Source organism: Amborella trichopoda, chromosome 1, assembly GCF_054954075.1.
Source record: "Amborella trichopoda isolate Santa Cruz 75 chromosome 1, AtrichopodaSantaCruz75HAP2 v2.0, whole genome shotgun sequence".
NCBI lineage: Eukaryota > Viridiplantae > Streptophyta > Magnoliopsida > Amborellales > Amborellaceae > Amborella > Amborella trichopoda.
In genome coordinates, this window is record NC_142336.1 from 36,529,226 (window position 1) to 36,552,537 (window position 23,312).

Sequence of the window (23,312 nt, forward strand, 5' to 3'; positions counted from 1 at the left end):
TTCGGTCAGTATTGTATCGGACAGGGATACTCAGTTTACTTCTAAATTTTAGGCTAGGCTACAGTCAGCCATGGGGACGAGACTTACCTTTAGCACTGCCTTTCATCCCCAAACTGATGGACAATCGGAGAGGACTATTCAAACCTTGGAAGATATGCTAAGGGCCTGTGTCATAGACTTTACAGGAGCTGGGATGACTATTTACCCCTGATTGAGTTTGCTTATAATAATAACTTTCAAGCCAGTATTCAGATGCCACCATATGGAGCCCTGTATGGAAGAAAATGCAGGTCACTCATCTGTTGGGACGAGGTTGGTGAAAGAAAGCTTTTGGGGCCAGAAATTGTCCAGGTAACCATAGATAAGATAGCATTAATTCGAGAAAGGCTCAGAATAGCGCAGAGTCGGCAAAAGAATTATGCCGATAATCGACGGAGAGATCTTGAATTTGAGGAAGGTGATCGAGTTTTCCTAAAGTTCTCGCCAATAAAAGGCATTATGAGATTGGCAAGAAAGGAAAGCTAAGCCCACGTTACATCAGACCATTTGAAATCTTGTAAAGAATCGGAGGTGTCGCTTATAGACTTGCCTTACCACGCGAATTGGCAAACGTCCACATTGTCTTCCATGTATCATCACTACGAAAATATCAGCCCGACCCATCCCATATATTGAAATATGAACCTTTACCGATCAGGAAGGACCTATCCTTCATTGAGCAGCCAATTTTGATACTGGATAGAAGGGTACAAGTGTTGCGCAACAAGGAGATTCCTTTGGTCCGTATATTATGGTAGTACCATTCAAGAGAGGAGTCGACTTGGGAACGAGAAGATAATATCAGAGAAAAATATCCCTATCTTTTTCAGTAATCAAGTACACAAATTTAGAGGACTAAATTTCTGTAAGGGAGAAAGAATGTAATAATCCTAAATTTCAAAAAAAAAAAAGGAAAAAAGAAAAAAAAGAAACTTTAAATAAGTTATGGTCCATATAAGCATGATGGTCCTTAGGGACCATCACCACCTTTGATTAACCTTTCCTTTCTTTACCACGTCCTTTAGTGGACGTGGGCTTTAAACGCTCAGGTGTAATATAATTGTTACACCTCATGTATGAGGTGTAACTTAATAAAATAATATAATAAGGTGTTTTAAAGAAATTAAATAGGACAAAAGGTAAGACGTCGCCTAACAACTCCTTTTTCGGAAGCTCCCTTTCACATATATTAGGTAAGTGACTTCATTATCTTGAAAAATAATCCGTTCTTTTTAAAAATGAAATGAAATAATTACTTCTGCTTATTATCATGAATTTTAGGCGCGATAAATTTTATGCGCAAGCGACCTCATTATTTTGAAAAATAATCTTTTCAATAAAATTGTGATATTTTATCTATGTTAGAAATCTTAAATGCCATAAATTCTTAGAAAATAAATTTATTTATTTTTCTTGTCTATTGTTAGAAAATTTTAGATACTGTAAAATTATTAAAAATAAAGGTGATATTCCTGCTTTTAGTAAAATTGTGAGACTTCTTTTTATTGTTTTTGAATATTTAGACATTGTGAATTTCATGTACAAATGACTGCCTTATTATTTGAAAATTGATATTTTGCAATTGATTATGGCATTGTCTGTGAAATGTTTATTTGAGAATTAACATCCCATAAATTGTGATAATTCCGTATTTTTGAATTTCTATAAGAATTTTTCTATACGTATTAGATTGGTAATTATGCTAAAATATCTTTACGAACTGCTACCTTTCTAAATTTGAGCCCAAAATATTTGACTGGTTATTTTTGAAATGTTATTGAAAGTGACTGTTATTAATGGTTTCAGTGAAATTCATATTAATGATTTCAGTGATATGCTGAGTGCATGATATTTCTGCTTTTGAATGTTTAAAGAGATTTAGAAATACTTTAAGTATGCAAGTGGACTCATCCGATTCGCCGGTGCGGTATAAGTGGACCTATCCGGTACACCGGTAGGGATTAAGTGGACGCATCCGGTACGTCGGTGAGGTGTAATAGACCTGTAAGGATTAAGTGGACCTATCTGGGACGCCGATAGGGATTAAGTTGACCTATCAGGATGCTGATGGGGTATATAGGTGACCTACTTGGGACGTCAGTAGGGTATTTTGTGAAATCTTTTGAATTATGCACTGACGTTAAAATGTTATACGCATTTCAATTATTCAAATTATACTTAATTACACATTTTTGAAAGCGAAACTGTTGATGCATTTCTATTAATTGATCTCCTTTTTAAAAATATTGATATCTTTCAACCATGATTATTTTTAGGATTATGATGATCACTTACTGAGTAGTCAAACTCATCAAATTATGGTCAACATTTTTTCAGGATAATTGTGGTTTCATTTTGAGTGCTCGTCAGGATCAACTCTGGAAGATATTGTAGTTGTGGTTAAACTTTCTTATGTTACTTTGTAAGTATTCGCCACTGTAAATTTGTCATATCAAGAGATGTACATATGTTTTGACTGTCACATCTCAGGAATATCAATATTATAAATTCTTGGGGAGTGACATTCGAGCTCTATCAACTCTAGTGAAAATGGCAAATATTTTAGGAATAGTCAAATTTGGGCTCTTTGCTTCTCCATCATCTATAACTAAGTTCACCTCGAGAGGTGACTTGGTTAAATCTTCTAATCTTGGCTCCTCATCCCATATAAGTGGGTTGACGAAGAAGTCTGGTGAAGGTGGCCCAGGTGGGCCCCTTAGAATTTCTAAAGGTTCGACTTCTTTTGATATTTGAGGTGTTAGCCGAGCGTAATGGGAGACTTTGGGATGTTGACCCCTTGTTTGAAAGATGATCCCTTCTTGTTGATCTAGATCACATCAATTTCTAATACGTCGTCCTCATCATATCGATCACTCTTAGGTAGGTCGTCAAGGTTGTGGGGTGTGCTCATTTGCCTCCTCACGAGTTATTGTCCTAGAATTAAGATTTTTCTTGTCATCACGGGCTTGGGAATCCATAGATTCAAAAATTTGGTTAAGCTTATGCTCGAGTTCATATTACTTTTGCGAGTTTGATTCGTTGACACACACGTGTGAACCCTTTATTATGTTAACTTCAAAGTATGTGTTGAAGGGTTCATATGCCTTTGTGTAGCTCTCGATGATGGGGATTTCTTGTGCCACTTTTGGGAGTGTATATTGGAGTGGAATTCCATATGTGATACCCCTTTCTTTTCCCCTTTCTTCGATTTTGGGCTTGGACCTAAGATCATCCTCGCTGCTTTGATCTTTAGTCATTAACTCCTAGGTGAGGTTATGCTCGTTTTGTTCTTCATCTACTGGACTTTCCAGTTGATTTCTTATTGTACTCCAAGTCCTTTGTGGATGGTCTTTGAGTTTGGGCACAACTTGTGATTCTCCTGAGTTAATCAGGTTGACATCAGATTTGTCTATCGGAGCATCTAGAGTTTCTGGTTTTTCTATGTCATCAGCCTCTTTCTTTCTGACATATCGTGTCATTATCAATGAGGTCCTAAACTCAATATCTAAAAGCTCGACATTCCTCAGTGTTATGGGCATAGTTTTGATGCCAATCGCATCATTGAGATGTATCGCCTCCATGAAAAGGAGGAATCTTGGCTTCTGTCGATAATTCTATGAGCCTTGCCTTCAACAACTTCTTCACGACTTCGGTCATAGGCTCATCAATGGGGGTGAATTCCCTTAGTGTAGAATTCTACATTCTCCATGTGGTAGAATGAATTTTAGTCTTTCCCTATGAATGGTTTGTGAAGGATTGCTTCTCTTGATAATGTTCACTTCTCCTACTTGAGAGGGTTTTTCGGCTGCGGCCTTATCTTCCTTGGCTCTCTCATACCTCGATACTCTTTTAAGAATAACATTAAATAAGTAAGGGACTGCCACCAAACTGAAGAACGTGACATATTCTGGAGTCATGTTCTCTAATGTCAGGCTTACCTTCACGGTTTCAAGGAGTGGAGTTTTAATAACCTGCATAGTGGCCTCTCTGAACCTAGTTATAAACAGGGAAGGAGACTCACCTGACTTCTGTTTAATGGAAGTTAACTCACCAAGGGTAATGGGTCTTGGTTTTCCTCTGCTATAGCGGTAGGAAAATTGCCTAAACATTTCATCAAGAGTTGCTTGAGGGTCATCCTTCATGAATCTTCGGTACCACATCAAGGGTTCTTCTGATAAGCTATGCGAGAACATGACCTTAAGTTGGTTGGGTCATTCTCGCAGTGTGTGGATCATCAATAAGTAGGCGTTGATGTGTGCCTCAGAATCCTCTTTCCCTGGAAATTTGTTTTTGAACTGTGGCATCACAATCCCACTGGTAGATCTTCTAGGTGTCCTATAATTTCTTGTACATAAGCTTTAAGAGTTGAGAAATCCCATATTCTCATTTTCTTTAAAGAGTATTGAAGGTGTTTCATATGAGCGAATTGAGCTGTTGTTATAGCTGTGAGCTGACTCGGTTGTATGGTTTGTTGAACTTGACTTTGTGGTATGTGGATTGTATAAACTGGCTGTTGGGACTATGTAGCGGGTTGCCCCAAGGATTGAGCCTGAGGTTGAACTTGAAGTGCCGATTATCGGCTTGTAAACTCACTCGAGCTGAGTTGGGTCAGAGCATACCCATTTCTTGGAGGTTGCACAACTTGGCCACGCAAGGAGGCCTGCGGGATAGGATCACCACTTAACCGGGATGGACGACTCAAGCTGCTATGACAACTATACCTCTGACCTTGAGTGGCTAGGTCCACTTGACTCTGACCTTGGTTGGATGATCTATCCGTAGGGTTAAGGTATTCCCTTGCCTCAGCACTGGACTGAAAAAGTAAAGGAATGTCATAGCTACTATCGGATGGAGTTTGCCCTCTAGGTAGTCTTGGGCTCGAGTGATGATTAGAACTAGACCTCTGGCCCGTAGTGGATTGGATTGGCAGGCTAACAGCATTAGGATTATCTTGGTTTGAGCCAAAATGTTGGACTTGGCCTAAGGCTTGAGCTTCTGACTTGACTTTCATGGATTGAGTGTACTGGATGGTGTATTCTCTATTGAGCAGGTCTTGAAAGTAAGCATGCATTTTAGGATTGTCTTTATATCGAGTTAGGTTAAGACCCTGATCTTCACTGGTGATGGGTTGCTTAGGTAGACTTTCCCTAGTTGTATGTAATCCTACTCACCCATTAATTTGTTGATTGCCAAGACTGGAATGTTGGGCTGCTAATTGACCATCGGGGTTCACACGGCTGAGATCGGCTGACTCAGAGATTTGGGTTGGGGCCTTCTTCTTGGTATGCCGACTGGATTTGAGGTTAACCCCTATGTCTTGGAGGATTGCCCCCGGCCTGACACCTTGATTATTCAGGATATTATGAACCTTATCGACCTGTTGGCTCGTGACTTCTAAAGGGAGGCCTCGAAGGTGGCTTAAATAGCTCGGTTTGGTCTTATTTGTGTCGAGAGTCGGCTCACTGACACGAGTGCTATGGATGATTTGTGAGAGAGCACTGTGACGGTGCCTTTCGGACTGACTACGTTATTTGGATCTAGACTAAGCTGAGGCTATAGAGTTGGACCTTGCTCTGCTATGATCTTGGGTCATGATTCCTATACTCGGTGAGCTCTAGACTCGACGCCTCAGGGTAGACTTAGTCTAACTCTAGGGGCAAAAACCCTAACTAAGAGCTAGGCTAAGACTAGACTGAAACCTAGACTTGCTAGACTCAATGGATTTTGGTTCAAACTCTGAACTAGGGTAAACCTAGTCTAACTCTAGAGGCAACTCTATTCTTATACCTATGCTAAAACCTAGACTAAGATTTAGACTAGATGGTGCACGAGTCCCGACTCGGATCAAGAGTGGACGTAGGTTTGGAGGGGTAAGCAACCCTAATGTATATATATATATATATATATATATATATATATATATATATATATATATATATATATATATATATATATATATATATATCTTTTTAATTTCAATGAAACACAGTTAAAATAATCATGGTGAAAGCATGGATAATATGATTTCATTCAAAATTAACAAACTAAAATAAAATCAAAAGGGCAAAAACATAACAGATCTATCTGAAGCAAAATATTTTTTTATATTTTATAAACTTTTATTTTAGGTAAAAAATTAGTCAACATGGAGCCAAAAGTCCCTGGAATGATCTTGTGGGGTCTCAAAAATTTTATGGGACACTTGCAGTTGGGCGACAAGGGTGGTGTGCCCAGGCGGCACTACAGATGTCGCCCTTGCAGGGTGGGAGACACCGCTGGTGTCGCCCAAAAACATTATTATTATTTATTTGTTTTATGTTTTTATCTTTTTAATCTTGATTAAATAAGACTACTTTAACCTTTGAAGAAGCAGGAAATAAAAATATTTATGATGAAATAAATTAGAATAAAGTAAAAACAGAATGCCCATATTGAATTGAAAAATATTTTTTTTGTATTTTTAAAAATTTTATTTTGATATGAATGTTTTTTTGCAGTCACAAAAGAGATCCTAGAACTGATCCACAAATTTTCAGAGGTTTCTGAGACCTTTGAAAAAAAGTAGGGTTTCAAAGCACCGAAACCCCTCGATTCTGGTCACATGCAACTTTTTAGGATCTGTTTTGACTAAAAACAGTGAAAACCAGGGGAAAAAATTGTATTTTGATGCTTGGATCTAGCTCAAAATAGCCCCACGGTGGGCGCCAAACTGTTTACGATGAAAATCTGACAGATCTTCTGATGAAGATCTTTGGAATTTTAACACCTTAAACTAATAAAGTAGATGTAAATAAATTGGTAGAGAAAGTGGGACTGATCGAATTGAGATCTGAGGCTAGATATACCTGAAAACGAGCAGATCTACTCTCAGATCTGTGGCAGAGCCAGCATGATCCAAAGCATTAAAATACGATTTTAAGACGAAGTTAACAGATCAAAATAAATAAAAACAGAAATAAAAAAATAAAAAAATAAAAATAGAGAGGATGAAACAATACCAAACCGGGCTGGCTGGCCCGGGGTTCCCTAGCCTTCCAGGGCTTGCCCGTATCAGAACCGGTCCTTTTTGCCTCTCTGATTCGGATGTTAACCAGCAGATCTCTGGTATAGAAGGGTTAGATCTAGGGTTGTTTTTCCCTAAGTCTAGTTTTGATCTAGGGTTGTTGTGCCCTAGGTCTAGGTTTCTCAAGCTTAGGGGTTAGGGTCTCAGGAGGTTAGGGTTTTTGTCTTTCTTTAGCTCTAAGGTTTCAATCTCTATCCGTTTCTTTGTGTTTCTCTCTGGTCTGGAGGATAATTTCCTTAGTTTTCTAAGGGTTTTGTGATCTCCATAGATTAAATATGAATTTTGATATTTTCTCTAATTTTTTGGGATTTTTTCTAAATATTTAGGAATTTTCTAAGGGTTTTTCCTATTTTTGATAATTTTGGGTAATTTTCCTAATTTCGATAATTTCTAAGGTCTTTTTGGTCTCTTTTTCTCTCTCTTTTTAGGTTAGGAAGAGGGGGTATTTATAAGATTCAATTGGTGACTTTTTCTAAATTTTTTGGAGTTTTTTCTAATATTTTGGGATTTATCTTGAAGTTTGAACCTTATCTAATTAAAAAAAATGTGTTTACTACATCATTAGATGAGTTGACTGTGTCATCAGCCCGCATTTGGGCATGTCGGGCCCATTACAACCCAGCTCGAGGCCCGACAGTTGGGTCTCACAGGGACTAAATTGTCACTTATTATATCCTTTTATCCGTAGGTCTAATTCAGGCGATTCTTGGACCGTTGGAAAGCTATTGGGCTCTACTTCAGATTATGAGAGGATTTGGATAGCTTTGGGGTACTTAAATTGGTTCTAATAGGATAACGTGGTCCTAAGGGTTAAAAAACCATATAATTTGCAAGATTTAAAATGGGGTGTCTACACCCTACTGGCTGTCTGGCTTTTGAGGTGTTTCTCATTCTTTCATCGAGAGTGTCGACCATCAATTGAATGTGTTTGAACACTTGACCTCTTCAGGTAAGCAAATCAACCTCGTCAGGCTGAAGTTTGATAGGGTCAGCCTTAGCGAGAGTAATGGGAGACCTTGAGGTGTTGGCCCCTTGTTTCGAAGATGACCCCTTTTCGTTAGTCCTAACCATGTCGATCTCTAATGTATCATCTTCACCATATTGGTCCCATTTGGGAAGGTTATCGAGGTTAGGAGATGAAGGGTTTCCCCTTAAAAGGCTCAACAGATCCTCTTCGAGCTCTTGGAGGTGATGATCACAAGCAAGTATGAATTGACTGGGATCATCTTCTTCGTCTCCACTCTCAACCATGTGAATGATGGCGTTCTCTTTTGAGTTGTCTTGAGCTCCTGGCTTTTCAGTTGTTATGACCATTTTTTAGGGAGAGGATTTGCGAAGATACCTATCTTTTGATTAGGCTCTTTGACAGGTTGATTTCTAGATGCGACAGTAATGTCTTGGTGTCGACCCGCGATAGTGAGAGATAAATAAGTTGAACATTTCGTCTGGAGTGATGTGTGGTTGAGTGGACATTGTACTCCAATGTCAGTTCAAGGCCTCGTCAGTCAGTGTTTGCGAAAATATAGCCTTCAGTTGGTTAGGCATGTCTTGTAAAGCACTCACAGAGAGGAGGTACGCGTTAACGTGAGCATCTGGATCGCTCTTACTATTGAACTTGTTTCTAAATTCTGAGAAGACAAGGCCCATGGGATGGTCCTTCATGCCTCCAAGGGTCTCTTGAACATAGGCCTTTGGGGGTAGAATTTCATAAATGCCCATCCTTACGAGCATATCCTACATCGCTTTTAAGGTGCCCTCTTGTTGAGTGTTTGGCATGACAACAGGCCCACCAGTCGATGGCTTCCCAAGCGTAGACTGATGAGTCAAGATTTGGGGTATATGTTGGCCTTCTTGGGCCTGAGATTGATGAGCCGCAGTCACTGGGGTGGTTTGATACATTTGTGCCTGAGGGGCGTACTGATCCATAGGGGTCTCCACCGGTTGCGAAAATTGCACAGTTTGTTGGACCTAATGAACTAGAGGGACCGATTGAAGAATCGACTGACTCGGTTGTGCTGGGGGTTGACATATACCACTAAGTTGGTTTGGCATCGACCCATGAGATGGGGCATGAATGGTGTAATTGAGGTCAACCAGAGTTTTAAGGGCAGCTTGGATGCCCATCTTGCCTAAGGGTTGGTCTAGATTGACACCTCTGCTTTGTACAATGTTAAGAATATCATGAGATGTACTACGGCAGCTCGATGTTGGATTAGATCCCCTAGACCTAGGCGAGTCTTGATCTTAAGATCACTGCAACCTAGAGTGGACCCATGGGATTCTACCTCTAATTGAAGACCTGGACGTTGGATAATGGATTGGCCTGAGGTATGTCGATAATCCCAAGGGATGGCGGCATACTGGTCCCTAGGTTTGGGCAGGTTAGGCTTAGAGTCGGCCGTGGAGCGATCATCATGGTCTCCTTGAGTGACTGACATGGTGATTGCTCTTTGGCTGTGTTCTAGAATCTAGACTTAGGTAAGAACCGGACTCGATGTCTTAGGGAAAACCTAGCCTGACTAGGGGCAAAACCTTAACTAAGACCTAGGCTAAACTGGAACCTAGACTTGCTAGACTCAATGGTTTTTAGTTTAGATCCTGAACTAGGGTAAGCCTAATCTAGCTCTAAAGGCAACTCTAAGCTTGAACCTATGCTAGAACCTAGACTAAGATCTAGACTAGATGGGTACGAGTCTCGGCTTGGACCAAGAGTGGGTCTAGGTTCGGACTTGGGTGTGAGCCTGGTTCAGACCTGGACTGAGCTGGGTGCAAGCCTAGGCTTGGATCAAGAGAGTTATGAAACTCAGACCGGGTGTGGACCCGGAATGGATCAAGGTTGGTTAGGCACGAGCTCTTGGCTCAAACCAAAAAGGGGGCCTAGGTTCGGACCTGGGTGTGAACCTGGTTCTGACCTGCGCTAGGCTAGGTACTGCACATGGACCCGGAGGATTTTAATGATCAGACCAGGCATGGACCTGGACTGGATCAAAGATGAACTAGGAACAAGCCATCGTCTAGGACAAAGAGGGGCTTAAGTTCGGACCAACGTGAAACCTGGTTCGAACCTGGGCTAGGCTGGGTAAACGGCGCACCTTGACTTAGAGGGTTTAGCTCAGATCAAAAGCAGATCTGGGCTGAGATTTAAGATCAACCAACTGAAATAAGCACGCAAGCACACAAAAATATTTGACCTAATAAAGTACTATAGGTAGGCTTGGCTTGAGAGTGGGTTCCTAACTACTGAAAAGCAGCTAGGCTGATATAGGTTCCCTCATAGGTCATGACCTCCTATTATAGGATGTTCACCAGGTCATACTATACGTGGAGCTGCAAATGATTACGGAGGGGCGCTCACAGTTAACGTTACGTGAATCCCAACCACCTCAACTCTCAAAGCTAGGTTCCCCTCAAACCATTAACACGGATTTTGGGGGTTTTCCAAATATTTGTTTGCTGGTTTTCCGGGCATTCCCGGTCCGGTGTGTACTGGAGTATGTAAATAAGCACGCAATCAAAAATAAATTCAAGCACACAATGCACACAAAACAAGAAAGAAAATAAGCGAGTGCTCGCATCGATCGCGCCTAACGATGCACGCTTCGAGGAGAAACTCGCTCGAAGCACAGTATAGATGGAGGGGTAAGCAACCCCTAAGAAGGTAGAGTAAGAAAAATGATACCAGGCACAGTCTGTGCTAAATCGAGCGTGGCCCGAGTCGAGGGTGACTTCAACGAGACACAGTTCAGGGAGGGTGCAAGCAGCCCTCGATGTATATATATATATATATATATATATATATATATATATATATATATATATATATATATATATATATATATATATATTTATTTATTTATTTATCTTTTTAAATTTGATGAAAAATAGTTAAACTAATCATGGTGAAAGTAGGGAAAACATGGTTTCAATAAAAATTAATAAACTAAAATAAAATAAAAGAAGTCCGAAACACCACATAGCTATTTGAAGAAAAATATTTTTTTATATTCTTAAGAAATTTATTTTGAGCCAAACATTGGTCAATAGGGAGCCAAACGGCTCTAGAAAAGGCCTGTGGGATCCCAAAATTTTTCTGGGACACATGCAGCTCGGCGACCCGAGTGGTGTCGCTCGGGCAGCACTACTAGTGTTGCCTTTATATGGTGGGCGACACTAATAGTGTCGCCCCTAAAAATTATTATTATTATTATTATTTCTTGTGCATTTTAATGAAATAAGAATACTATAAACTTGTTAAAAGTAGGAAAAAAATTATTCATGATGAAATAAATTAAAACAGAGTAAAGCAGGAAGTGTAGACTAAACAGATCTGTATCAAGTAAAATATTTTTTTGGCATTTTTAAAAATTTTATGTTGACTAAAATTTTGTGAACCATCACAAAAGAGACCCTAAAATAGATTGGAAAAGTTTTAGAAGATTCTAAAACTTTTGAAATTTGGATGACACGAGAAGTGTCGCCCTGAATCTGGGTGGCACTGATGGTGTCGTTTAGGCGACACTGCCAGTATTGCCCAAAAAAATCAAGGTTTTAGAGCACCAAAACCCTGGATCCTGGTTACAACCAACTTCTGAGACCTTTTGTGACTAATATCAGTGAAAAACAGTAAATAGAAATTGTGTTTTGGCACTTGGATCAAGCTCGAAATGCTCCACGGTGAGCGCTAAGCTATTTATGATGCAAAATTTGACATATCTTTTTTGAAGATCTCTCAGATCTGACACCTTAAAATAATGAAAATGAAATAAAGTGGGACAAATTGAATTCAGATCTAAGGCCAGATTTGCCCGGAAACGAGCAGATCTACTCTTAGATCTGTGGCAGGGCCAGCATGATCCAAGACATTACAAAATACGATTTTTACGCAAATGATCAGATCAAATTAAAATGAAAACAATAAAGCATAAGAAATAAAATGGAAGGAAATAATATCGAACAGGGTCGGATGGCCTGAGACTCCCGAGCCTTCTAGAGCTCTCCCGTATCAGAACCGGTCCTCTTTTGTCTCTCTGATTTGGATGTTAACTAGAAAGTCTCTTCAGCAAAAAGTTTTTTTGTGCCTTAGAAATGGTTTTGATCTATGGTTGTTATGCCCTAGGTCTAAGTGTTTCTCAAACTTAAGGGTTAGGGTCTCAGAAGGCTAGAGTTTTTCTTGAAACAATCTCTAGGGTTTCCAATCTCTCTAAGGTTTCGATCTCTATCCCTAGATCTCTCCCTTGTGTCCCCCCAAATGACCACAGAAAAGAGGCTTTATAGGGGTCAAAACTCGTTGGGAAGCATATACTCACGTAACCAACAAATCCCTATCCAAAAAAGTCAATTTTCGGGGGTACGGATTTAGGCAACACTGGTAGTGTCGCCCAAGAAAATGGGTAAAAACATCTAAAAAGGCAAAAATTTCAATTCGGGACAAAAGTATCTGGGCGACACTTGCCGGTCGCCCAAATCTGGGTTTGTCCAAATCAAAATTTTTCTTTTCAAATTTGTTCCTCAGCCTCTTGTGAACCTACCAGAAAAAATTTAGATCAAAACGGAATTTTTTACTATTTTTAATGATTTTTTTGGTAAAATAGGTCATTTATAGAAATCTAGGTCAAAACAGGGCTTATGCAGGGTTCTGCGCACGCAAACTAGTTTCGGGTTACAGGGTAGGCTATGTGAACTATAGATTTAGGTTTACTAGGTTAGGTGTGGTCCTACAGGTTTAAGAAACCACAAAATTTGCCAGATTTAAAATGGGGTGTCTACAAAAGGTCATTGGCAGCTGTCTCCTCCCCCTTTTGTCCCTTCTCCTCCGGACGAACCGCTCAAGACCTGGTACTCGAAGACCTTCCCCAAAAGTACCCTTCTGAAATACCCTTTTCAGACCAACCCGACTTTTGAGCTCACAAAAGATCTCGGGGCAGGGCTCCTTTGGGTGATGAGGTCTTCCGTCCCCCATCTCTCCCAAGGCCAAGACAAAAGTCCAAGTTGACTCTTGTTCCTGGTCCGCATTTGTCTCATCCCATGGAGACTGCCCAGTCATGTTTAAAGTAAGCAGACTGTTCCCAATCATGGTCCCGATCTCAATTCTGAAAGGAGGTATACCAGAGCTTAAGAGGCAAACATGATCGAGGCATGCGAACAGTAATGAAAGAAGAACTCTAGGCACTCGAAGCAAGCAAGCCTGCTGATCCTCCGGCCGAGAACCCCTTTTCTCAACTACAGGCTGCAGTAGAACCTGAGTTGGAAGAGCTGTAATTACGCATGGTCATCAATGTCGTAGGAGACGATCCAACCCTGCAGCCCCCGCGGTACCAAGACAGTCGCGAATCAGTCCTAACCTGATTAGCATACAAAACTCAAGCTTAGTCCGGGCATGCCGAACCCCTACTGACCGACCTACCGCACCCAGTCCGACGAATATGCCTGGCCCTGATTGCACAAGAGATCAATCTCCCTGAAGAAACAGTCAGCGTGATGGTCGTTGAGGAGCCCAACGATGATCAAGGAGACCCTATGAATCGGCTCGAGGACATGATTCGTAAGATGGTGGAGAAGATCAAGTTGATGGAAAGTACATTGCTCCTTGGGAACTCATCTCACCAAGAAGCCAATTCTCCTCATCCAGCCGATCCGGTTCCGAGGCAGCCACCTCCTTCGCATGACCATTCCTCCTCTCAACAGGTCTCACAAGCCGACATCGATGCCATGGTCACTCACAATTTGTGTGGTAGATAGATCCCGGGCGTTCAAGATACAGCCCTGTATCGGAAGCCTTATCCTGCTTACTTTGATCAGCTCTCGTTTCCCCCTAATTACTAGAAAGGGAGACTCCCTCTCTTCACAGCACGAGTTCACCACACTGGCATATTGCCCACTTCTATTCGGCACGTCATGAGACAGCAGCTGATGGGAGGCTTCTTCTTTGTCAGTTTGTTGAGACTCTTGATGGGCTAGTATTCAAGTGGTATGCCTGACTCCCCCCAAACTCAATGCAGACCTGGGAAGAAATGGAGCACTTGTTCTATAAGCGCTTCTATGAAGTTGAAAAAGAAGTCCAGACTATTGAGCTTCTCACATTAACCCAAGGCCCTAAAAAGCCGGTCGATCAATTCATACAAGATGGAGAGATTCGGCTACACACCAAGCTACCCCCATGCCTGAAATTGATGCGATCCAAACGTGTGTGAGCAACGTGCGGCCGAAAATCTCCTTGCATGTCAAGGCGTCAAACCCATCCTCTATATCGGATCGGATATCCAAAGCAGTCTGGATAGCGAGCCTCCTTAAGCATCATGGTATCAAATGGGGAAAACAATCGAAGCGCTAGTAATGTTCGGCCCATCTCTTGGGGCAATCAACAGAAAGGAGTGATCAGTGCTACTGTCACTGTATTAGACCCCAAGAAGACCTCACCTCAAACTCTAGATTTCTCCAAGGGGGTGAACTTTGCAAATGCTCAGGGGACACCTCAGGCAAGCCAACAGAAACCCCCGTCCTACAATAAGGTGCCTCCACCTCAGAACCTCTACGAAAAATACTACTAGAAGGAGCAGAAAAATAAAATCTATAGCTTCGACAGGGAATGGGTCCCGACCTTACTCCGAATGTTGATTGAGCAACAAATGATCACCTTGTCTGAGATGAAAAGGCTAGAGGATGCTACCTTTGTCACCCATAAGAATTATTGTGCCTATCATAGAATGCTGGGGCACCCTATTCAGAATTGCTTCACACTTAAAGATCACATCGAGGCTTTAATTCAGAAGGGACAAATACAACTCAATACTCTCAAGAAGGCATTCGGGGCAGCTAAAGCATGTCTGACTATTCAAGAAGAAGACAAGAAAGAGTGTTATTTTGATGAACTACCACCAGACCTTCTTCAGACTCTAATTTGTATGATGCTTCACGTAGGGATCATCGCACCAAAGCCATCAAGACAACCCAGGTGTGTCGCTCATGGGACTGAAAATTTATGTTGCTCATATCACCATATATGAGGTCACTACTTGGAGGGGTGCTTCGGATTTCCACCCATAATCACAGAGAAAGTCCAAGGAGGACACGTCGTTGGCACTCTCTCAAGGGATGATGTTCGAACCACCAGACTGCCAACACACCAGGTCACTCAGACACAGACCTCCAGTGAGAACGCCACCCCTGAGCCCTCAGATTTTGATGAACCCACAACTTCCCAACCATGGCAAGTCTATTGAGGACAAAACAGAATGAAGTCCATGAAAAGCGAAGCGGTTCGTCAAGCAAGGCCAATCCCAAAGCCATGTGAACCTGGTCAGCTTGCACCTGTTCACAAAAATGATAAAAGGAAACGAGCACCAAGGGCTGTCGACGGAAAGAGGTACCTCCCTCAACCTCAAACTGAGGTTGAATTCCTCAAAACCCTTCCTCCGTTGCCAACCCTGCATGACTTCTTCCTCAAGTCAGTCGCTTTCACTGACCAAGACCTGCAATCCAATAAAGACAGCATTCATGAGCCTTCCTCTGCTCAGGTTCCCAACACATCCGATAAGGGTAACGACATTAAAAGCAACCCCCGACGGTCCAAGTAGGGTGAAGACCTAAAATATTCCCTGTACACGTCCAATTCCAGTGATCATATTAAAAGCTACCCGAATCGATCCAATTTGAGTGACGACCTTAAAAGCTCTCCCCCATCTTCTATCCCTGACTCTTCTAACCCCTTCTTCTTCCTCTGCTAACATGTCGTTTGCAGGTACAACTCTCGAATGCCCAGGCTTTGAGGCTCTTGATAAAGAGTTGAAGAGTTGCAACATTAGTAGGCGGCATCGAAAACAACTGAAGAAGATGATGGCCTAAGAAGCTGGGTTCCTGACAGTAGCTGATGCCTTGGCATCTAGAGATAATGCAAAGCCCCCTCTCACTATTGAGGAGCTCCTCAAGCGACAAAAGAATCCCCAGGCTAAGAAACCCCAATGGCCTCATGAGCCTGACTTCAAGCAACGGTTGGAAGAATCAAAAGGGCAGAGCTTCCATTCTCACAAAGCATGCCACATGGTGTAGGTCTCTGATGATGTGACCAATGCTGACCCAATCAGCCTCAGGTAAGGCAAGAAGTTACAGCCACTCGTACAGCAACCCCAACAACTGAGACTCTTGAAGTACCCTGATCCCCCACTCATCCCACACCCTAACACACAAACCAATCCACTACTCCTTAAGTTCTGGGGACCACCATTGGTTCCATACATCCAATCATCTCTAAACACTCAACATCCATCAACCTCCATTTCACTAACACCTATCCCAATCGCCCAATCTAACCAGACCACACCAGACTTGACTGCACAACCTGGCCAGTCGGCACCAAGTCCGGTGGCGCAACCTTTACCTACTCGATCTTCACAAACTCTCCAATACTACTAAAACCCATGGTGGATCCAGCAGTACATAAAAATGGTGATCGCAAGAACAAGAATGATGTGGTGGCTATATCCATGATTGCTAAATCGTAGAGCCTTCCCCTCGCATTCTCTGAGCCCTGTTCTTCCCAATTGACCTAGGTGCCTCAAAATTCGCTGCCTCAACCATATGTACTTCCTCTCCTAGAAACTGATCACTCCTCAAGTAAGCAAGTAGTAGAAGTAACCACCATGCTCTATACCATTAAAGCCCAATTTGAGGCGGAGATGTCAAGAGCATGGGTACCTACAAACTCTGAGGTCAGGACATTCAAGGTCAATGAAGGTTCCTCTAGATCACCGACTGACGACAAAGTGGAAGTTCAAGAAGCCCCTGAGGAATGGGAAGAAAGTGGACAAGCTATGGCTGACGATCTCGAGGAAATAAACTTGGGCGATGAAAAGGACCCGAGGCCAACTTTTATTTCAACTAACATGTCTCCAAACGAGAGGGAATGTTATATTTCCTTCCTTCGAGCAAACTGAGACGTCTTTACCTGGCACTATCATGAGATGTCTGGTCTTGATCCCCAAGTCGCGGTACATCGGCTCGACATTGACCCATCCTTCAAACCCATCAAGAAGAAATAGAGAAGGTTCCGACCTGATCTTGAAATGCAGATAGATGCTGAAGTAACCAAACTCTAGGAAGCAGGTTTTATTCGGGAGTTCAAATACTTGAAATGGTTCGCTAATGTTGTGCCCGTTAAAAAGAGGAACGGGCAAATTAGGGTTGACATCGATTTCCGTGACTTGAACTGCTTGTCCAAAGGATGACTTACCATTGTCATTCACAGAAATGCTTATCGATTCCACAACACATTGCCAAATCTTCTTCTTCATGGATGGATACTCTGAGTACAATCAGATAAGAATGGCACTAGAGGATTAAGAGGCTACCACTTTTCTGACTCCCAAAGGGGTCTTCTATTACACAATGATGCCATTTGGATTAAAGAATACAGGTGCTACGTATCAGCGAGCAATGACCACCAATTTCAAAGATATGTTGCACAAGGAGGTGGAATGTTATGTAGATGATTTGATGGTGAAATCTGAAAAGAAGGATGTTCACATGCAGGACCTTGAACAGGTGTTCGAGCGGCTCCACCTTCATCAGCTCAAAATGAAACCTCTTGAAATGCGCCTTTGGCGTACGTTCAGGGAAATTCTTAGGGTTCATTGTCAAATATCGGGGATTGGAGATCGATTCTATTAAGATCAAGGCAATTCGAGGAATCCCACCGCTAATGACACTCTGAGAACTTCGGTCTCTTCAAGGCCAGCTTGCTTATATTCAAAGATTCATTTCCAATCTCTCAGGTCATTGTAAGCCTTTTACACACCTATTGAAGGACTCTCCTTTCATATGGGATGAGGCATGTCAGGCCGCCTTGGATGATATCAAAGGGTACTTGCTATGCCCTCCGGTACTCTCCACTCTAGTTTTAGGAAGGCCCCTCATTCTGTATGTGACCACCCTCGACGAGTTGCTCGGGGTTCTCCTGACATAAAACAATGAGGGAGGGATAGAAACTGCTTTGGACTACCTCAGCCGCATTATGCAAGGGGCTGAAAAGAATTATCCGCCAATCGAGAAAATGTGCCTGGCACTGATCTTCACAGTACAAATTCTTCGCCATTAACTTCTCGGTCATGAGGTGTAGCTTATCTCAAGCGCTGACCCCATCTAGTTCCTCATGACGTGCCCTTGCCTATCAGGGCACTTGATTAAATGGGCGCTATTACTAATGGAATTCAACATCAAGTATGTGTCACAAAAAGCTATTAAAGGCCAAGCCCTTGCTGATTTCTTGATAGCATACCCCTTACCGGTAGAATCTCCTCTGTTGAGCAACCTCCCCGATGAGGAAGTGTTCTGCGTTGAACCAGTATATGATTGGAAGACGTACTTTGGCGGGGCCTTTCAATCTAAATGAGGCGGTGTCGGTGTAGTGTTTTTGACCCCTCAAGATGGTGCCATCCCCTTGTCCTTCTCCCTCGTAAAAGCTGACTCGCACAATGAAGCTGAATATCAAGCCCTCATAATAGGGCTTGAAGTCGCCTTAGACCTTGAACTGGAAAGGTTAGCCATTTTTGGCGATTAAGAGCTGGTAATACAGCAGCTCAAAGGGATATACGATGTGAGTAAAGACAGCCTCAAGCCTTATCATGACACTGCTAAGACCCTGATGGTAAACCTCAATGACTTTTCCTTAGGGCACATTCCTAGAAGTTTGATTTCTCAGGCTGATGCCCTTGCCAAACTTGGTGCCACTATTCAAATCTCCTCGAAAGAACCCACACCTATATGGGTAGCATAATGGAGACACATCGAGCTGGTTAAAGAGTTGGATGGGGATGATGAAAGGGCTCTTTTCCCAAGATGCCCTCCTTACCCATTCGGGGCACTCCTCGCTGCCAAGGATCCTCTTGAAGCCAAAAGAAAGGTGAAGCAGGTCCAAGATGATAAGTTTGAGAAACAAGGAGAGATCCTTGATCCAATATGTGCCGAGAGAGCAGGTTGAGGAGTGGAGGGAACCCATAATCAACTTTATCAAACACGGTCGGCTACCGAACGATCGTACTGAGTGCAACAATATACAAAGAATGTCCACCAAATACACTCTTCTTGATGAGGATGCTCTCTTTTGACGATCCTTCGACGACATCCTCCTCCGATGCGTCGACACAAAAGGGGCAAAGCAAGTACTGGAAGAGGTGCATGTCGGGATATGTGGTCTTCATCAGTTTGGTCCTAAGCTCTATGAACGGATACGCAGGTTGGGATATTACTGACCATCAATGGTCACAAATTAATTGACTTATGTCAAAAGGTGACAAGTGTGTTAGATACATGAAAACCTCATTCACCAGCCACCAGAGCCTCTACATCGTACGGTGATATCAAGGCCCTTCTCACAATGGGGTATGGATATTGTTGACCCATCGACCCTCCCTTAGCGTTGGGCCATACCTTCATCTTAGCTGCTACAGATTACTTCTCTAAATAAGCTGAAGCGATCCCTCTCAAACATGTCCCTGAGGAATCAGTAGCCAACTTCGTGCGACATCACATCATTTCCCGATTCGATGTGCCTAACCGGATCATATCAGATAATGGTCCCCAGTTTAGAAGCCAGCACATCGACCGCTTGGTTAACCAATTTGGTTTCAAGTGGAGGTACTCTACTATGTACCATCCTCGAGTAAATGGTTTAGCCGAAGCCTTCAACAAACTCTTTGCAGTGTTCTAAGGAAATCGGTGCCAAAGACGAGGAAATATTGGCACGAGAAGCTCTCTGAGGCCTTGTGGGCTTTTCGCACAACTACGAGGAGTGATACCGACTCTACTCCATACTCCTTGGTATATGGGAGTGAAGCGATACTGCCCCTCAAGATCCAACTCCCTTCACTTCATGTCACCATGCATCAAGGTCCGACTAAAGATGAGCAGGTTAAGCTTCATTATCAAGAATTAGATGCACTTGATGAAAAGAGATTGGAAGCTTAGCAGAACCTTGAACTACATCAGGGGAGGATGAAGAGGGCTTTCGACAAATTAGTCAAAGTCCGCTCATTCACTCGTGGTGACTTGGTTCCAGTAGTGAAAAGGTCGATCGTCATGCACGGGCGACGTAAGGGGAAGTTTGAGCTAAAGTGGGAGGGCCCTTTCGTAATAAAAAAGGTGTCCCCAAATTGAGCTTATATACTGGCTCATTCTGATGGGAAGGATGCAATGCTCCCCATCAATGGACTATACCTGAAAAGGTATTACCCATGATCCTTATGTTCTCGGAGGAAAAACCTTGAACATGCCTTCAGGTCTTGCTGTATGACCCTGAAAACACAATCCTCAAAGGAAGCAGAGGTAGAAGAGGTAATGACATGAAAGAGAAGGAGAGACAATCAGTGCAAACAAACAAAACTTTTCATTAAGAGAAGCTATAAGTTATAGACACAACTTTTCGTTACAAGAGAAAAATCTCAAAATTCAACCCTATGAAATGCGAGGGGTCATCAACATTGTCCTTGCATCTGAGGAAAAGAGAGCAGTTGATCCTCATCGTTGCTCTTGCATCTAAGGAAAAGAGAGTAGTTGATCGTCAGTATTGCCCCAGCATCAGAGAAACAGAGAAGCGTTTTGGATCGAGTATATCAGACATACAAAGCAGACTTCTCTGACAAAGAACTGGCCTATGATGGAGAGCATGCCCAGTTCATAGTGATTGCCCTTCCACAAAGCAATCTGGAGTTCACAATTGTGTTTGAGGACTCGGCTCCCAACATACTTTGTGAGCTAGATGGGATTCCCCTTAACTGAGTTATCACCAGTGAAGTTATTAGTTCCAAAGTCCCTAACCCTCAAGAGGTTCTTCATCAATGGAATGCTCTCAGAAAATCCTGCCATTGGATACGAACACTTTCCCTTTTGAGTGACGATCCAAGCCGCCGAGCACGCTAAGCTACCATGCATGTTCACTGCCGAGCACGAAAGTCATCGCATGCATTTGCTAGACAAGATACTCATTGCAGAGCACGATAATCACCTAGTGTGTTGCTTCGTTTACCGCCGTGCATGTTCACCGCCGTGCACGTTCACAGCTGTGCACGTTCACTGACATGCACATTCACTATTGTACGCGTTCACCGCCGGGCATGATTGGCCGCCGTACACAAAATCTTATTGGGTCACTTAACAAGCGTGTCTCCCTACGTGTGCGCACCCACCACACGTTTTCACGCGATGTTTCGTCTCCTCACCGAAAATAGTGACCCCTCGGCTGCCCTTGACCCTTCGGCTGCCTGTGCTCCTTAGCTTCCCTGTGACCCGTGGACTTCCCTGCGGCCCCTCAGCTGCCCTGCGACCCTTCAACTCACCAAGACATTCTGAGTTTTGCCAAAAACCCCTTGGTTTGCCAAAAAACCTGCTACAAACTCACGACCGAGCCTTCTTTTCCCTTGCCTGGTGTATCCACTTCATCGGGATTTCACCAATACGCCACCAAAAATCTCTACACACTCTCTTACTGACACGCACCTTGTCGGAAAACCTCTGCAAACCTTTTGCCTTCACTGTTGGAAAATTTACACAAATCGTTGGAAATACCTTGCTCGAATTCCTAAAGCCCCGGCACGTTCCCCTTTGCCAAAAAATGGCTGCAAACGTACTGGAACCCTCAGTTTTCACCTTCGTTTTCCCTGTCGGGATCCTTGTCGAAACCTCCCCTTTTTTTTGCTGAAAATCCCCTCACACCAAGCCTTTTCCGTTTTTACCTTTAGTAAAACGGTAAAGGGGTTTTACCCCCTTCTTATACCCCGTGTGTCCCACTTCTGCCCCTCAAAAAATAGGAATGACAACAGAGCCCAGAAGACAAAAGGATAATGAAGCGGGCCGAAGGAGCTTTAGAACAAGCTCAAACTCAGATGTTTCCTTTCAACTCATCCCGACGTGCGCATTCACAGCCATGCATGTTCACCACTATGCGCGCTCACTACCGTGCGCGTTCACTCCCGTAAGCGTTCACCATCATGCGTATTCACTGCCATGCGTGTTCACCGCCGTGTGCGTTCACCGCTGTGTACGTCCACCGCCGTACTTGCTCACCAACATGCGTGTTCACCACCGTGCGTGCTTAGGCACATTCACTCAAGAAGTTGTGTACCATCTGCATGCCATCCAGGTGCTAAGCACATTTTCGCCACCAAGCATAACCCTTCTGCCTCTGCACCCACACCTTTACATGCGCTTTCACACATGCCTTCCCTATCTAGCCCGTTCATGTGCGCATCAGCAAGGTTCGACCCTCATCACCTTTCCATCCCCACTAGAGTCATATTCATGCTTCCCTTCGCATAATTCCACTCATTTTTCACTCCCTAATCCCCAGTGAGTCCGCTTCCATCTACCATCCCTCACTAACTACTTTCACCACCTGAACCCACTGCCCATAAATGGTCTCATCCCCAGTGAGTCAGACCACCATCGACAAGCTCATTCCCCATGGAGCCTCATCCACTTCACATCCCCCAGTGAGCCCACCATTCATTGAGCTACCCTCATACATGGTGAGCATGACCCTAAACTGTAGCACACGTCTTGGCCCCATGACTTTAAACTGTTGTGCACTACAGTCCAGTTGCATGACCCTAAACTGTAGCACACATCCTGGCCGCATGTTGCTAAACTAATTTGCACCACGGTCTAGTTGCATGACCTTAAATTGTGGCCCCGTCTTGGCCACATGATGTTAAACTTCTTCGTACCACGGTCCAGTTGTACGACCCTAAACTGTAGCACACGTCTTGGCCGGATGACGATAAACTGCTTCGCACAAACGGTCCAGTTGTATCACCCTAACTGTAGCGCACATCCTGACCGCACGACGTTAAACTGCTTTGCTCAAGTCCTTTTGGCATGACTTTAAACATGCCTTCACACATGTGTGCCCCTCCACTGCACGCCCGCCCTTTGCATATCGTTCCACCCATGCTTCCCCTAGCTGACCCGTCTACCCACGCATACGACCTTCACTTCCTCCTCAATGAGTTCATCTTTATTGCCCTTCATGAACTCGCAACATTCCCTAGTGAGTCAGGCCCATGCTCATGAATCCCCGGTGAGCCATTCCATCATCCATAATCACCGTTAGCTAGTAGGCCACCCCTTATCCATCCTCCACACAAAACATCACCCATCATACGTAGACGGTATCGTGCCATCTCCCCCAAGTGAGTCAAGCCACCATCATACTCACTCCCTGGCC